Genomic DNA, 20,228 nt, shown 5'->3' on the forward strand with positions numbered 1-20,228 from the left:
GTATTTTCGACTCTGGCTATTGTTGGCCTTTTTGAAAGGTATTGTAAGCATTTGGGTGTCGTGTATTGGAGTTAGAGGGTTTTGCAATATCCCCGCTACGTGCCCGCTGCCTATAGCCGCTATTTAGTAAACACTCTCCGGGGTGTGGCGATAATAACGTACCACTTCTTGCCTTCTGGCGCTCGCTACCATATTTTTGATGTTTTATGAACAATGGGTGAAAGGAGAAAAATAAGTACTGGAAAAAATAGGCGGGCATCGGGTTAAGTACCGCAACAGCTGTGGAACGAACAGTATATTAATCTATAGATACAAGTTTCTTATTGAGTATACAGAGTGTGAAACACATTCTGTGGACCATTATTATGCCTAGTGTTCTGTGCAATTATACTAATTCTCTCATGTCTGTAGTACCTCGTGCTTTCTCTTTAAATCTATTATCGTTCGTTTTCATGGGTGCAAACAGTGTTTGTTTTCAGTAAATGATAAAAGAAGTTTTCATAAACATTCGTTATTGAAATGTAATTCTGTGAGTGAACATGTAAAATAATAAAATAAGTTTTATCTTCTTCAATAAAAATATATGGGATTTAGGTGTCACCGTTCAGTTCAAAGTTTAAAGTGGTAGTGGATTGTTTGAAAGTACCTGAATAATCAGAAGTAATCACTAAACAAGACTAAAGTCATTGTTGTTTATTGTTTCTTCACTGGATAAATTATTTGTTTACGTTTTAATTTTTAACCTCACCAGGACCAGTCAGTTGAGGATTTTTAGTCATTCAAGCAACGTTTTGATTCTGAATGGTAGTCTTTAACCAGGGCAAAAACTGAGAGTAGGTAAATATCATTTTGGAATGCAGTGCAAATAAAGCTATATTGTATTTTTTTATTAATTAGCGCAGGCCCGTGAAAAATCACGGGATAGTTTAAATTCTAATTTATAAGTAACGCTTTCTTCAAAATGGAAGAAACGCAGACACGTAAAATTAAAAAAAAAACTACAAAATCTGATTTAACTTATCAAGAATAACCATACTTAATTAAAACAAAAGAAATAGGTACACATTTCAAATATAGAGTTAAATATTCAAATAATTTTCTTGTAAAAGAAAATGATATTTTTACAGGAAGGTAATACTTTATGCAAAAGAAAAAATGTTATTATATGTAGGTACTTTATCGACGAATCGCTTTATTACAGTCAGTTTCAATATTGAAAAAGACACAGTAATTACGAGTACTAGAATTCATTGAACCAGCTTACAGATTCACAACAGATTCACAACAGATATTAATATGTAATTTTGATGATTAATATTTATAAATTTTCGGCGCTTTAAATCCTGAGAAAACGTCGAATTTTTTATCGAAAATATTAAAACGAATTATTAATCAAATCAGCTTGTTAATAAAAAATGACAATTTCAGAGAAATGCGGCAATGGCGCTTGATTAATGCTCATGTTTTTAATTAATTTGCGGTCGATGGGTTTCGAACCTGCGATCTATGAGACGAGGAACTTTTCCCTCAACCATGGTATATTAGTTTATATCCACGGTTGTATATATTTTTTCTACATAACACAATTTAAACCAATACTGTTTGTTTGCAAACGCAAAAATACTATACACACTCATATGAAATACCAAACCCAGCCAAACTATGAACCAGGTAAAGCATCGCGTATGATGAAACAAATCCGGTATGAGATTTTAACTCGAGAATAATTTAAAAGAATTCCGCGGAAATTAAATTCTCGTGAAGTGTTCTCTCTACCTATAAATTAAATTCTCGTGAAGTGTTAGAGAAAATATGTGAGTTGAGTTTTCGCATGCATAACTCAATGGAGTTCCGAACAAGGAACAAGGGAATGTACTCCTGCAATTTTTGCGGAAACTATCGTAATTTATTCGTATAAAATAAACCCCGCTCGGTTTGAACTTTCACAGGTATTGCATACTCTAAAGTTAATGCTCAAAATTGAATTTTAAAACCAACGAGTGATTTAAAAGAACGCTCGCGGAAATATAGTCAGAATAGTTTGATTTGTCAATAGTACGAACGAATCAGTATGTAAAAATATATATTCAAATTATATAAGGCTTGCTTTATATGAACTGAGAGTTGTGAGCATATACAGTAACATGTATGTTGTGGTTTATTATTGGGGTTTATTTATATTTAGGAATGCTGTGTTGAAGGTCTTTTTGAACCGAGTCATTTTTATTAATGTATTATTTTATTTTGTGAATACTTTGTACTGAAAAGTTTGCGAATTATTAATTAATTACAACTGATGTACTATATTTTATGTTGCTTAATGTGGCTCCTATAACACTTCTTGAATCACTAATTGGTGCAGACTTCAAAGTTTCTGGCAACGTATTATGATGCACTAGCAGTTAAAAACCCGCTCCGCGGGTTTTTTTCTGCTAGGCCCTGCGGGCGGCACTTCGTTGGTCTTCGCCCAGTTTAAGTGATATCTACTAACAACAGTTAACCTATAATAACCAATCATTTTACTATGCATATAATTATATGTCATTATTTATTATAATTTTAATTTCTATAATTTTATTATGTATTTGTACATGTCAGATTAGAGATTTGTTGGCTAATTTTACAATCAAAGAAGCGTTTCTAACTTCCAATTATGTTTCATGTTTTTTTTATTGGGTTGGCAGTGCCTATACTTCCTACAAACAAACGCGTATTATGCGCGAACTTCATATCGGTTTTCTGTCAAAATGGTTCAAAATTATTATTTACGTAAATAATATTTAATATCAATATTTTTTAAATAGTAAGTGTAAAGAATTGTTTTATTGTCATTAAGATGAATCAAATGTTTGTTTTATATTTAAATGCGTATTATGACGGTAGTACGTAAAGAATAACCGTTGTTTGAATAAATGAAATTGTACGTATTTGTTATGGATTGTTTCAAATGAAGCACTATTTCGCTATTATGCCGCCAGAGGTGCGCTCTGTCGGCCAATAGAGAAACTACTCCAGCGGCAGAAAGATTTGAATTTGACCAATCAGAGGGCCGAAACCGTCCAGACGTTAGCGTAATAATAATATCAGATAATTCATCCCTTTCCATAGTAAACAATTTGTCTTAATCGCTTTGTCGTTTTTTGGTAGCCTGATTACATTGCACGTCTGTGAACGTCCTTGTTATATGTAATTTTGTTGTTGTTAAAAGTATTTTGGTAATAGTTCGTTTATTATTTTATGTATTGTCACGTAACAAATCGACACGTTCAAAACTCCCGCGAATTCAAATTACCTAGCCATCAGTTGTCACCTTTGTTCGCTGTACGCATGCGTCGCATTGCGCAGGGTCAAGTTTGCACTGCAAAATGCGCGCGCACGCTGGCTGACGAAATCAACGGCCACTTACAATTCAACCTCGACCTTGTGTGTCTTGCAATTAACAAAGACGTTCCCTGTAGCGCGCTTAAATTAACTGCTATTTTTGTACAAATACTTTAAATAACCAATATCTAATTCAGTGCCAATTTACAATGGAGAACTGCACCCGCATTGGCGCGTACAGTACAGAAGATATCCCGCCATATTAGTGATTCAACATGCACGGTTGTTCCTCCTGCAATTCATGTAAGCTGATTAATAACCATTTCTCCTTATGTGCCATTTATGATTTGAATCGTGTTAACATTCAGGCTTGCCAGCCAGAACCTTAAATACAGAGAGAGATTGTTCCTAACAAACAGCTAGAAAAATTTAGGATGTTAATTACCCTTTTCATCTGTGTATCTGTAATGTAAGTGTGCTTTGTGAATATACTCTCATACTCCCATTTTGTGTTTTTTTTGACGAATATGCAGTGGTCGAATTGGCATTTGTCCCCCGTGTAAAAGCCCATCGGCTGACCTAACACCTGAAGATACGGAACTCAATTCTCTACCACCTGAGCTAAAACCGAAATGTACACTGGTAAGTCTCCGTACAAAGGCACCTTTTCACACTGTCGCCCACGTTAGTAAAACTGCCCCTTCTTACACTGGCGCCTTTTACACTGGCGCCTAACAGTATAAATATCATCTTCGTTAATATAAATATCATTCAATATCGCATCTGTTTCACTGATAGCCAATTTATTTACTTTTGAAAGTCTATTTCTCCTTAGTATCAAATTCTGGTTGCCCTCTTTTGGAGAAGAGACCCATTTAATAGGATGGAGGAAATGCAAAATGTAGCAAGCCATTAGACTGCAGAGAAACAGCTGTCACATGCAATAATAACTAAATAACAAGCTGTAGGCAAATTTCCTATAAAAATCCAGTAAGAACTATGTCAATTAGAAGATATTTCTGTCTATGGTACCAATGGTTTTAACTTCAATATGGCATTTAATATTTAATACAAGCTTTGAGCTTTTCACGCTTCACTAGCCTGCTGCCTAAAGACTTCATGCAATCAACATTTATAATTTTCTTAAATCTGGTAGAAATTGTTCTAAATTTCAGCTTCATAATTATGTCTTTGCACAAAACGGAGTTAACTACTCGTAATGTTCCATAGTTGGAATTATATAATTATTTGTAAATATGTTGGGTATTGCAGACATATTTATAAATTCTTTCTAATTTCGGTTGCGCGTAGTCCTCTGTAACTCTGGCTCAATGAGCTTAAATTTGCTTTGAATTAAAGATAATTTCCCGATAAACTTATATATTCGTCATTTACTAAAAGTTTAACAGGAAACTTATTAAATCATTCGTTAACACCTTCAACCCATTTTTAACTGGATTACGAAAAATTTGAAGATATTCTTAGAAAATTAGTAATACCAATTTTTATCCGCGTACATATAAAATTATTTTAATTGTTTTTCCAAAATAGAAAAATCATGTGATTTTCCACGGGTCTCCGCTAGTATTATCATAATGTTGGATATTGTTATCCAAAATTAAGCCCAAGCAATCGTGTGTGCAGTTATTAAGTAAGTATGTAGGTAATTGATTCCTTCGAAGTTAAATTCCGCCTTGTAAGTTACTTAAAGCAATCATAAATCATTTTCCGGATAATGTGATGAACGCAACAGTGAGTAACAAGTAGCCGTAACAGTTTCTGAATAATTTACAATATATACAAGTTCACCCCGGTGCGGTACCCGGTCCCCGGTGCCCACGCCGCGTCTTGCCAGCCAGCCGGCCGGGGGGAATGCATGCAAAAATGCATTAAACTATGGAGAGTTATGTTCTCTCGACCTCTGCTCCGTGTAATTAAAAACGCATTACGCAAACTTAAAAGCAGCTAAATAGTTATAAACCTTTGGCTTATTCTTTCTCCTCGCGCTCTTTAAAAACTATTCCATGAAACAGTTTATTATGAAATTATGTAAAGTGTGTGTTGCGGCTACATAGTACCCACCTATCTATATAGTCTATATGCTGAACACTGAACAGCGATCATTACTAGGGGAGCGTGCATTTAAAAATTAATTCTTAAATTGTTTTCAACATTATATTTAGATATCCGTCTTACTTAAACACTTGGTGCAATTTTTTTTATTAATAATCTTGCTTATCCAGTCAAAGGGGGTTGTCGATTATGTTGTATAAACTTGAAAAAATTATAATTACCCACATAATTTTGGAATTTTTCCGAGGTAATGTAAATGTTCTATATATATTTTCATCATTTAAAAAATAACTTAAAAAATACTGTTTTAGAAAATAGATAAAATTAACTTTTAGATTTTTCTATTTAAAATATAATTCAATGTTAAAAATTTGAATTTTCTGAATTTTAAACGTGAAAAAAGTTTTAAAGAAGCTAGACCCAAACATTTTCAATCAAATCAACGTAAAATTTAGAGAATAAAAAAAATCAAAAAACACAGTAACTGTAAACACAGTATCCGTAACTTCACAGTAACACTTCATGTGACATTTATCTGTCCCTTCACTTCACTTTCACGAATAACAATTGCTGCAAAAACGGTAGGTTAAACAAATAACTTCACTTTTTCGATTAATATCTACAATATTTAGGCGTAAGCAAGAAAAATGCTGTTTCTTAAGGGATATCGCTGACAAAAGTGTATCTATATATATCACCCTGACACTAAAAATTAAAAATATATTCCACCGTTATCGTTAAAAATAAACCCAAGGTCAACAAATGCAGATATTACTTGTTGGGCAGTCAATTTTTTGAGTCAATTCTAATTACGCGACCTATAATGTAAGTTTTTATAATAATTTAGAATCTGTTAATAATTAGGTTCTGAATGAAACAAACCTGCTTGGCAAGGTTGAAAAAACGTAAGAGAGTTTATTACATATCATAGACAAGTTAAGTACCTAAAGACATGGTATTTTGAACATATTATAACAGAATCAAAACATTATGTTTTTTATTACAATCATTGAAATTATTTTTTTAATGATAAACTAATGTTTATAAATTGTTATAAGCAATAATTAGTCGCCTGCAATATCAATACAAATTGAAAATATCTGCCGAGTAAAAATAAATGACCGGACATCAGAAGACGCGGGTTCAATTCCCGTCGGCGGAATTTATTTTTACTCAGGAGATATTTTTAATTTGCATTGATATTGCAGGCGACTAATTATTGCTTGTAATAATTTATTATTTCATTGAAATTGTTGAAGTCGAGTGACGGAAGAAATCTTTTATTTAAAATTGTAAACTATCAGTTGGATAGTCCTAATATATGAACGTTGATTCACTTTCATGTTCCCACCATTAGATCAAGTTCCCTAGGATGTGTATTATTGTGACAATTTTAACTATTTAACTAAACTATTACAGTTTCGGAATACAGTTTTGTTATACATAGATTAAACACCATTGGTTACTCTTATGATGATGTCAGCTGATGTTTTTAATATGGCTGTATTGAAGTTTAAAGCTACACTAATTAATCGTTTTAGCAGTGATTATTTTAATGAGGTCACTGCATAATAGTTTTTTTTGTTTTTGTTTCCTTTATTTTGTTTTTTAAGTTTTTATTCTAGATAAAAGAAAATTACTTTTTTAATTGAAATAACTAATACATTACACATAAATACATTGCATAACAATAATATTCACTTTGATTGTTTTGTTGATTGAGCATAAAACCGAACAAAATTTTTTGAAATTTATCCATACTTTTTTCATTTTTTATTTTGTCTGGAAGACAATTATATATGTTGCCCCCTTTGTAACCTATGGATTGCTTGCTATTGTGAGTATGTATGGTGAATGTATTTTATCATGTTGCCGTGTAAAGTGTGTGTGTAGTTGGGAAGTTTTAATGAGTTCTGTATTTGTATGTATGAGTTTATTATTTATTTTGTATATAAGGTTATTATGTTCGTATATTTTTTTTGTGGATGTTCTAGGTTTGAAGTGAAATAGCTTTTTGATTACTTTGTTTTGTGTTCCATATGCTATATTAACTTTGTGCTGATGTATTTTCTTTCTTATTTTGCCTCGTTTACTAATTTAATCTTTAATTTCTCTCTTCTTTCTTCTTTTTATAATGTACTTTGACTGTCAATAACTATCATGTTTGTATATGCCGTTAAGTCTAAATAAATATGTTCTAACGGAACGTTCCTGTGTATGTTTTAATATTTGTTCAAAACTCTAACAGATAAAATATCAAATTAAGGTCCTGGAAAAGAGGCTGAAAGTTATGAAAGCCTACAATATAATTATTCGGGTCGGTTGGCGCAATTAGGCCGCTTTTCACGTCCGTAGAGAAATTTCTAAATTTCACCGGAAGGAATGTTGGCAAAAGATTATTTTGCATTCCTGCGCGTCCAATAAAATCAAGTTGTCCCTTTGGGCACTATACCTTATGATCAAATAATGTTTCGGGATACGTCACATGTAACAACACTTTTTTAAAAATGATTGTCATTTAATAAAAAATATTTCTTTCTTCAATAATAAATTGTAAAATCAGTTTGTGGCGTCATTTTAATTACATTAAAATAAAATACTTTATAAACACCAGTTTTTAATAAATGGTGAATATAAAGTATTTTCTAGCCATATTATAAAAAATAATTCCTTTACGAAAAAAAACAAATAGAATATAAAAATTCTTAATTCTCATTGGTGTCTCTGTCTGTAACCCTGATCAATGAAGTGTAAACCTTTTACTTTGAATTTGAGTGTTTTTTTTTAAATATTTCAGACAATTGATAATGTACCAACATATTTTTTTAAGAGAAAATTATTTTAGTTGCCAATTTCAATGTTGGTGACTGATTTTTCGAGAATTCACATTATCCCCACAAGACCCCCATTGATGTATTATATTTAGGTTAAGCACGATGCGAACAAATTAGAGCGAGGTTCTGCACTAGTAAAAAAAGCCACATATAAATTTTACAAATGACTTTTAGATTTGTAATTTACAAATTCATTAACCCGTTGCCAAAAGAGAAAGAACATAATATTCAGTATCACTCTGGTGAGAACAATAACTGGTTGTGTTAACTAAATTATATGTGATCTAACGCAATTGTTTAAACCTCCAGCATTGTCACAGTCAAACAAATATTTAAAATCTTTAACAGACACTTGAACAGTGAACCCAATCGTGTACAACACAAGACTCCACTTTTTATGTAGTTATCGCACTTATTTTGTGTGGTACGATAATTGTGGGTACAATTATTGTTTACAGAGATTGCAGCCTCTGGGGAATTAAACATGCTCTGTACACATAATAAAATTGCTTCATTTAAAAATCAAACATACATGCAGATTTTTAGCTTAGTGATTCAGTTTATTATTGTATTACTTTTTTATTGTTTTTACTTAAAAGAAAGACAAATATTCCCGGTATACGAGTAACCTGATAATATTTGAAAATCTCCTTCTACCATCATGGCGGAGAACTTAGTCAGCCGAGGAATCGAACTCTCAACGCCTGGATGGGAATCAAACGCGATGCCAACTCAGCCACTCACTTGAATTATTACTTATTATGTAAATATATTTGTTTTATATCTTTTTGTATCCGTGTGTGCAAAAGCCCAATGGGCATTTAAATTCTGTTTAGATTTTTTACCGCCATTTTAAAATCATTTATATTCAATCAAAAAAAATCTAAATAAATTCCTAAGACATATTAATATTGGACTAGGTATTCCCATTGAAAGCTTAAAATATTATTATTTGATGAAATAATGAAATTTATTTAATTTCTCGAATCGAAGAAATATATCTGACTTAGAATTTATGTTCGAAAATGTAAATGGTAGTATGAACAGTCCGGATTTAGTTAACCTTTATTTCGTTTTTTTTATTTTTTTTTATTTTACAATTTAAACCTGCTAAACTAAATAATAAAATTAAAATAAAAACATACAATAAAAATATAAAAATAAAAATATAGTTGCACCCTATATATCAGACAAGTACAATTGAAACAGTCACATTGAAAGAATATTCTTATTTAGCATATATAGGTACGTACAATTTACTATATATTTTTAAGTTCCATTGTGAATTCCAATTAGCTATACAAGGGCCTATACGAGAGCTACTCGTCCCAAAATCATTTTTAAATGTAAAAATACCTGAACTGAGCATTTCGAACACTCACTCGTACCTAGATTACATTAAGTTCGTAATAGATACGCAAGTGTGGTTCATCTGCAATTAAATGCATGTAAATCAGGTACAAGAAGGCTATACTATCATATATTTTTTTAAATACACTTAAATAAATAATTACACAAGTAACCTTACAGACTCAAGGAAACTTAAAAATAATAATCACGCAGTTACATCTCAAATCCCACAGTTGCATGATCTTCCTTGCATAGTGCATGCGTTCAGTGGTGCATGTTTATAGCCCGGGACCTCAGGTCTAAGAACTGTGGTCCTCTTGGGGGTTGGCGGAGAGACGGGGTTGAAATTCACCGCTCGCAGTGCTTAGTTCACCCCTTGGAAGAGTAACACAGGCACTAAAGAGGGCAGTCTGGAGTAAGAGCCACCCAGAGACGCTGACACTGGTAAATATAATGGTCTTTCCAACCTACAACCCTACCACAGTCCTGCTCTATGTAGGTATGAAGATCATAGTGAGATGATAGTGTTAAAAAAACACGTCTTTGGGATTACGTGTCTAATTTTATGTTAAATTTATTGAATAGAAGTGTGCGTTTGGTGTGTTTGTAGGTATTCCTGGAGGAAGCTATTTTTTATCTTTCTTCGGAAGAATCGAATACATAATCAAAAAAGGATTTTCTTTCCTCTGTTCAAGTTTTTTTGAAGTTTAGTGGAAAATAGCAAATATTTAAATATCATATACAAGCGCAGAACCGTTAATAATCACAAAGTATTTTATATATGGGCATATTACATAATTTAAGATGTTTATAATTTCAGACAATTAAAATGATTTTCTGTAAAAATATTATGCTATAAGTTGGTACCTACTTAATCGCTTGTCTGAATATCAAATGAATATATATCTTCGTCTGAATATCTTCACACAATCAGTTAAAATTTAAAAATTAATTTTAATTCAAAGCATATTTGAATTCGCTATATTTCCGATATAAGTATGATTTTTTTTTATTTTTTTTATAGTGAATACCTCACAGGAGTCCCAACTGCTCCCGTCTGGAGCCAGTGAGACTATGGCATCCCCAATTGGGGGATGTTGTGAGGCTGAAGGTAAGTGGGGAAGGGAAAGAGGAAGGTGGGAAAGTACCTGGCTATTCAGATCTAGTCACTAAACACGGCTAAAGCCATTTGGAGCAACGTTTCAATTCTGAATGGTGGTCTTACACCAGGGCGATACTGGTAGTATCTTCCACTCTGGAACGTGCCGCAAATATACTATATATTATTTTAATTAATTAATTGTGAAATAACACAAATTAATCAAATAAAATTTATTTGCGCACGCAGGGTTCGAACCCGCGACCTTCGGAATGGCAGTCCAATGCGTTACCACTGGACTATGCCGGCCGTCATTGATGACTATATAGCATTTTTTATTTATCGTTTTCTAGTTAAATTTCATAAAGTTTTTTTTTAATATTTAATGATAATATCATCTATTATTTTAAATAAATCCTAGTATAATGACGTAAAATATAACAAAATGAAAAGGTTTGCATCCCCTTTGGTTAATTTAAATATTTTGGCGATGAAAATTGAAAATTCTGAAATTTGTTTTAAATACGAGCTAGGTTAAAATCGTATTCATGATAACAGTAGATACAATACGAATTATTGGATATCTGTTCAGCTTATTTCTCACGCACGTTTGGTATTCACGAGTAGACACGTTAATTAAAAAGCAAGCATCAAGCAAGAATCTTCATAATTACTTAAAAAGGTAGGTTCTCCAATCCTAAAGATTCCTCAATAAAATGAATATCAACTCTACCATTGCTACTAATCTTCTAATAAATGTAGTATCAATATTAATAAAGGGTAAAATAGCAAATTTAAAATCTATGTCCAGAATTTATACCAGTGTCCTCTGCATACAAAGTCTTAAACTTTTTAATAAAAGTGTGTTATCTAAAGTGACCAGTAAACAATAAGTTTGATAGAGCCTAGAATCTCGCATTTAATTGTACAGCGCCTTTGAGGTGATTTGTCTAAAAAAACGACACTATATAATTTTTATTTTTATTCTTTAAAGTTTGATCTTTAAAGTTTCTTCCCGTTAGAAAAAAATTAAGCAGTTTATCAACAGGATGTACATTGTATATGTTCAATTACAATGTAAAAATGTATACATAATATTATTACTAATAAATAATATTCAAAAATCTCTAAGTGAAAAAAAAAAAAAAAAAATACACAGATTTAGGAAATGAAATAAAAAGAATTTGGCATTCTCAGACTATAAAAATATTACCATTCGTTATTTCGGCTACTGGCATTATACCTAGCTCTCTAATTAAAAATTTAGGCGTATTAGATCTATAAAAAAAATTATATATAAAGATGCAAAAGTCGGTCATTTTGAATACATGTAGGAAAACAAAAGACTTTTTAAATATTTATGTTGAGGGATCAGTAGGATTTATAGGCCCTGTTAGAAGTTCTACCGAGCCGAACCCTCTGATATGAAAATATCTGGAGTCGGTGAATTATTTTCCCATTTGATCTCTGGTGAGTTGACGTGTTGTTCTTGTATTGTTTTGTATTTATTTTGCTAATATAATGCACTTACATAATGTTGATTGACTAGATGATCATTTGTGGAAAAGTGAGTGGAAGGGTTAAGTTTTTCCTTTGGGGATGATTTAACCCGGACAACTAAATCGGAAGTTTAAAAAAAATAAGAATTACGAAAGATTTTTTAAATATTTATGTTGAGGGATCAGTAGGATTTATAGGTCCAGTGAGTTCTACCGAGCCGAACCCTCTGATATGAAAATATCTGGAGTCGGTGAATTATTTTCACATTTGATCTCTGATGAGTTGACGTGTTGTTCTTGTATTGTTTTGTATTTATTATGCTAATATAATGCACTTGCATAATGTGGATTTACTAGATGATCATTTGTGGAAAAGTTTGTCAAAGGTTTAGTTTTTCCTGTTTGGGGAAGATTTAACCTGGACATAAAGTCGGAAAACTATACATAATGTTGTTGCGGCTTATGAGATATTCAAATTAATATTATTGGCACACAGTTTAAAATATCACTTAAATGATACTATTAATATTATTAGTATAGATAAACTACAAACAAAGGTTTAATCCACATTGAGAAAGAAACAATCGTTGTCAAATCATTTGCTTCACTTGTAATGTTTTCGCCTTTTCGCCATTCTTTTATTTTGTTTCAAACAATATAGAATTTTCTTCTCTCTTGGCTATGACCGATGTTTAAATTTTTTTTTTTTTCTAAGGCTTTGCATATGTGTTCGCAGGGATGGAAAATTCCTCCCCTACAACACATAAGCCTCCATGAAAATTGGACCCTCTTCTTTGATATCTACAGAAAGCTACTTAAAGCTCTCTTGTACTATATATCTTTATAGACATATGTACTTAACTAATTAATACGTTATTTACGATCTTGAACGCAAATATACCCGTATTTATATTGTAATTAAATTCCATCAAACGTTGTGTAATTTTTTTGATTTATGATATAGGATTTTAATTACTTTCATTTTTGTGGTAACCCTCTTGGTTCTGATCGAGGTGTTGAGTTCAAAGTTGAATTAGTCTTTCTATTGCAAACCTAGACTTAAATGAATTTTCTGAATGAGCTAACTTTCCTATTGTAATTATTCTGATTCCCTGCACCCTAACAAAATCGTAGTTAAACGCTGATAAAAGATATTATACATGTTTATTTGGACAGGTAATTTAATATAACTCAAATGGTTAATTGTTAGTAAATTTGATTTTGGTGAACTTTTGTGTCTGTGTGGCACCACTCCTTTATGATTCTGCTGCTATAAAGTACATGTAAAGATTGATTTAGTAAGTTAATGTAATTAGTTAATTGCATATTTGACGAACTCGGAATAGCCCATTTGCTGGCATAATTTGGCTCCAATCCTCCATCAAGTAAACGAGATGATCGGGAGTGGACTAGAAATTTGCACAATCCTTTGACACGGCTCCTTGATTGATACCTAAGTTATCGTGTCCCAAGAAGCCTTCCACGTCATCATGTACTGCATTCAAGTTTCCCCCCGGGTCCCGATACCCCCAAATTCCGACCCCTCCTTGGACTACAATTTACTTAGGGCGAACCGGTTTCGTCCTATATACAATCATATACTCACGGTTGGTGTGGACTTACGGGTCGTGAATCCTCATTCCACGTTTAAGAGAAAATGCGAGGGTGGTCTATAAGACCTAAAATGCAAGCTGTATGCAGGTCCGCATTCTCCAGTAAACAGTACATACGAATAAATATATGTATACATACAGTTTGGGAAAGGTTTATAACTTGCAATACAAGGCTATTTACCTCGCATCCCAAGCTCGGATCTCGCACAAAGAATTCTGCACAATTCTTAGCTTGGTAACCGAATATATACGTACTAATAAGGTGATACTAATAAATACTAGTAGAATAAGAAATTATTTGATAGTTTGTTTTGGAGAGCTATCGAACTCCAGGCTTTTTGTTTGGTTTTGACGTTTTTATTTAAGAGAATCGTCATCTCTATTTGGTTTGGTTAATGGTCTTGTTGTAGGAGCGACCACTGCCTCCTGTTTGATGAACTGTATTTGTTTTAAATTTTACCTCCAGGTTTCAACATTAATTTTGTTCATCCTATCCCGTGATTTTCCAATTGTTTCAAGTGGTTGATTGCCACATTAGAGAGTACTCGACCCTCAAATATCTCAGGCAACTGATGGGGTTTTGTATGAGCACCCAATCAATAATATTCAAATGTTACGTATAATTATTCGATATAAATCTGGCTAACCCGTGATTTTTCAATTGTCGATTGTGAATGATAAGTATTTGTGAACACGCATCTTCCAGCTGTTTCGGGTAATTAATAAAATCCTTTGTGACTAACTAATTATGGCCAAGGTCGTTTTCAAACTATGCGGTTGACCCAATTCTCCAGTGATCCTTTGTTTTGTAAACAAATAATATAAACATCTCCTGACACACTAACCTAAATGTGAGATTTGTTTATTTTAAAATTCCTTAGAAGTCATTTGTGCCTCTTTACTGATTCAGTTATGATACCGTTTATTGTGCATAGTTAATTTAAATATTTTTAATTCCTTTATTGAAGTTAAACTATTTATTTCATTTTCCGAATTTAGTAAATTTACTAGGTTAAATGAAGAATAAATATAAATATATATTTAAGTACACATATCTCTATTGTCAAAATATGTTAAAAAAGAGTACATATATTAATAAATAAATATAAAATATATGATTCTACATAGTCTGGAATATTAATAAATACATATTTTCTTTTTCAATAATATAGATATGTTCTCGGGTAGGTATTAAAAATCGCTACCATTTCGATGTTTCGATTAATAAATAAAATACATATATATAATTACATTACTCATATATATATTCTTTATATACAATATTTTATTTTATATTTATAAATATATATACAAATATACAATATACATATATTAATGTATAATTCTTTGTTTTGTTGTTTTAATTTAATATTCAATTGATATACTTCCACTTCACAGCCCTTCTGTGTCTCCTGGGACCTGAAAATTATTTATAAAAGGAAAACTCACCCACGTCAAGGTATTTCCGGTCGGGTAGTACACAACAACCTTGATGAAGAAATCCTACCTAATTAATTGTATTTTTCAACTAATTTCAAAATAAATCTTTTCGACTATTTATTCCTATTTAATATTTTATTCTCGCTTGAATCGTATAAATTAGCTGATATTTAATTTTTCTTCCGAACGAAATCCTAATTCAGAAAACCCGTTGATTTAATAACACCTTTCTAGTTTAGGCTTTTGAATGATAGCTGTTTCAGATTCTTTTTCGAAATGATAGACTGATGATTAAAATTCCGGTTAAAACGACAAACACTTTTAACACTGTCGCTATACGCACGATGGATTTTAATTGAACAATTTATTAATTCTAAATTTCTTTTTATATAAATTGATAAGAAAATTTATTCCGAATTGTGCAAAATTTTTAATTAACTTCTTAATAAATTAAATTTTTTTCCTCTTACTATTAATTTTAGAACAAAGGTTTAAACGTTTATTATTATCGAATCCTTTTTTTTTGTTTTTGTGTTTCTTTTAACCTAAGATGAAGTATTTATTACTATTATTATTATTTTTTAACCAAATTGACGTTAAATTATAATCTATTTTTAAATATCAATACGCGATCACGTTCACTTTAGATTAACGATAACAAACTCTTAAATTTAATTTGAATGTTTTCACTTTGAATGAAATAATTATTTTTAAATTTTTAATTAATTCACAATTCACTTTTTGCACTTCACTTAACACTTTTAAGCACTGAGTTTAAATTATATTTATTTTCACTGTTTAACCAAATTAAACTGATTTAACAAAACTTCACTGGTGGGGTTTTCAGAATTTAGAAACTGAATTTAAGACTTTTTACAAAACTTTCTAAGTCCAGGTACTTGTTCAGAATTTAACACTTAGATTATTTCACTAGAATTTTACCAATAGACGTAGTACTGCCGTGTAACAACTTTTCAAACCCTCGGCGCGACTGCCTCCTGACTGATGAGTTCCATATTTTATACCCCTCTCAGGTTCCAAAAGACGTATCTGAATTTCTCTTGATGCTTAATTCTATCTCCTATCAACTCGTAAATCCAAACACCCCTTCCATCAATATCGATTGTCCTTCCATAAGATGTTCTGCTTTCCGGCTCTGGGCGGTAGTTAGTTTTTATCTCACAAATCTAAGTCGATAGGGTCCGAATCGGGTAAGTCTGTGTTAATCGCCCAAGCTCCCTTTGTCCTCTGTTCATACAAAAATGTAGTTAAAATCTCATGATTTTGCGTTCCTTTTTTTTCTCAATTCGCGATAGGTCCGTCCTCAATAACATATATATAGATCTCAATTTTATGCATCTCGTGCGAAATTGTTTAAATCCATGCTGAAATCTTTACTACGCATTTTTGAATTTCGATTCGTCTGAATTCTACTCAATTTTATTGTCCCTTATATGGGCTTTTCCATTTTCACCAGTACTTTCTCTCTTAATGCCGCAGATTTGAATTTTTCCTTATCTTCTTGGATTTTCTTTTATCCGCGACGTTTTCTTGCACAATTTCTTCTTGATTCTTATGTCATTTCTCATAACTCTTATAATTACTCATTTTCCAAGTCGTATTTATTAATTTCACGGATAAATTCGAATTGTATCGCTTTTCTCCACATGGATCATTTCCTATCTCCGTTCTTTACCCTTCCTTTTATCTTTTCTCCACTTTTCCCGATGTGTGTGGTCTCCAGGAAAATTTCATACTTCATTTATTATTAATTAATATATAGTTTTCCACACTTCTATGGGAGATATACCTAATTTGACTCTGGGATATCTGTCACTTTTATTGCCTGATCCAATCTCCGCCCCATCCTCCATCCCTCACTTACAAGATTTCACATAAATTATATGTCTGGACACCTGTTTACGTTTAAAATTTTGGTACCAGACTCGTAAATTTAATTTAATTTCAAACCTATTAATTTTAATCTCTTTTGCTTAATCTAAATACTTCCATAAGGTCCACGTTAAAGTTAATCGCTTTTCTAATCGTTTATTACCTTAACGTAAATAAAAATCATGTTCGGATTTCGATTGTTTACCCTTCAAAATATACATGAGACCGCCAACCTTTTATCTTGTTTCGATCCCTTCGTAATATTGGGTAACTCTAATATATATCTAACCTAATAATCATGAAAATGTCTACTTTTCCTGAATCTAATCTATCGATATTATGTTTAGTTTTACTGTCTTCTTCTAATACTCAATTTTCATTTTCCTAGAACCTTCGTAGCAGTCCAAAATCCCTGTACTATCCTTCCATTCGATCGCCGCACTTTTCTAAAAGTGTATTTTTTTTGCGAGATTTTTCATTCAAAATTGATTTACCAATATGTCCGTTTCATCTTAAATTGATAACGATTAATTTCCATTGTTTCCAAAACTCTCACCTCTCTTTAGTACGATTTTTATCGAACATGACACCCTCCTTCTATCATAAATAATTGTACTACAGTTGAAAATTCTGCCAGTGATTTTCCTTCGCTTTTCCCGTCCCTTTTTATACTATCACGTTTATAGTTTTTCCATTGCATTTTCGTGTGTGTGTTTTTCAACTTGTAAAATCTTCAAAGCACTCGATTTCAATGGTTCGCCATCACCTAAATGCCTCAGTTATTGTAAACATTTCCAGGAGTTTGTCACCTTGAAAGTCGACGTTGACCCTAAAGTGCGTTCACCTCTAATTTCTGTGGGAAAGAAGAAGCCATTAATTATCTTTTTTTATTGCCCGATCCAAAGTTTATTCCTTTGTCCGTCGTAGACACACCTCCCTCCGCTCACTGATTGGTTACTCAAAATTTTATAGCTCTTTGTTCAGATCTATTGGTTGACAAAATTCAATATTTATTTATAGGCCTAGGAAAAGGGGAAGTACCAGTCGTCCTAGACGATTTTACGACATCTCTGCTCTCGTCCCGGAACCTTGATTTAATTTCAACTATTACAGGAGTCTACTGCAAGCAAGCTGGATCAATTCTTTCTCCGCCAGATGTCGTTAGCATGTCCGTTTTCATAAATAATTTGCATATTTTCTTGCAGCTATGGTTTATCTGTTTTTTCTTTCACTGTGATTTAAAGCCTTTCATCACACACTTTAGCTTTGGCTTTGTTGAAAACGTATATAATTGGACATTTTACTTTGTTGTTTAACTGCAGTAACATTAAATGCAAGTATAAATTAACGATCATCACGTATTCCACAGCACAATGTAATACGTTTTGTGCACGGATTTAAGATACGCGCATAAAGATAAACCACAGCCATTAAGCATTTTGCCCCAAAATTGATTGCTCGCAATGATACACATCTCAATTATATCTTCCCTGGCTCCGCGGGATGTGGACGTTATCGCGATAGTTTAAAAGTTAATTACATCGAGCATTTACACAAGTTTTATAGGTATTGGTACGAGCGCCAGTTGAAACAATGCATTTTGGCGTACAGAGAATATCCGGGTGGTATGTTTGGCCAACTGTGTAATCTTTAATCCCGTCAAAGTTTAAACGTGTATCTACTGCCGACTGTCGTAAACTTTACTTTATCCTTGGCACATTAAGCTGAATTATTACAACTTTGGATATGGCGCAAGGATAGATATCGTAACACAATATTATTATGGCTCTATCACATTTATTTGCAAATATCGGTAACTAATGTGTAATTGGTTTTAAGGTTAGATGATAAACGTTAAACATTTTGAAATTTTTAGTCTCATCTCCTTAAAATTTCTATCTTTGGAAAGAAAATATCAACTTGTTCAATAATATTCGACTTGCGTAATTATTAATTATTTATTTAATAACGCTCTATTGGGCTTTTACAGGGAACTCGACATTTGGTTACAGTCCGTAAGTATAGCAGGATACATGAATATAGTTGTTGTACACATAGATATATAAAAACTTATAAAAATACCAATGCTAAGATTAATATTGAATTTAAATGTACGATCTGATATAGTAAATAAAACAAAGTGTACGCGTAAAAGCGCGTATCTATGTATATGTATAATTTTATTTAACGAAATTTAGGAAATTTATTTTTTTATTAGGTATAAAATAATATTAAAAAAGATATTAAAAAATAATTTTTGAGTCATTATATAAAAATTGAAACAAATTAGTGAAATACTAACACTATAATTTGTTGAATTTAAATATTTGGACTTAAATTAGTAAATTAATAAAACAAATGCAATCATAAGTAAGTGTGTTTCAAGCAAATAAAAAAAAAAGAAAATATGATTTAAAAAAAAACCAAAATAATAAAAGTTAATGAAAACAAGTTTAAATGGGTTTTAAATTATCAGAATTATATACTAAAATTTTCTTAGCAAATAATATAATAGATAATAATGTACTTATTCAGTAATCGCAAATTAACTTTATGAAGTCGATTTGATATAATTAAAATGAATTGTATTCACCACTATTTAAATCAAAATAATCGACATGCCTGACGAAGAAATTTTTATGTTTATTTTGATTAAATAGTGGTATTTGAAAAGTTTTTTTTTATTAAATTTAATAATATCTACTTACGTGCATTCCAAAATAAAATAAAACAAATACCTGTAGCACATCGACAAGTTAGGCGAAATTATTTTATTTTTTCCGTTTTAAGCCACATTTGTAGACATTTGTTGCAAAAAGAAGACTGAAAGATGACATTATTTTATTTATGATTCAAGTAAGTACCTGTAAGTACACATACAAATATTTTTAAGAAAACCATTATACAGTATTTTATTACTAAAATTTCCAATTAGGCAAAAAAAATTACGAAATTTATTATTTTTATTTATTTATTAATTTTTTAAAAAACATGACATATTACATATTACAGTGATCTTTGGCTGTCCAACTAGGAAATTACCTGTTTTAGGACAATCAGAAATAGGCATATTTATTAAAAGCGATTCATGTTTAGGACGGGTTGT

The sequence above is a fragment of the Hesperophylax consimilis genome, chromosome 13 (genome assembly GCF_061612785.1).
Source record: "Hesperophylax consimilis isolate HC1 chromosome 13, BYU_Hcon_1.0, whole genome shotgun sequence".
NCBI lineage: Eukaryota > Metazoa > Arthropoda > Insecta > Trichoptera > Limnephilidae > Hesperophylax > Hesperophylax consimilis.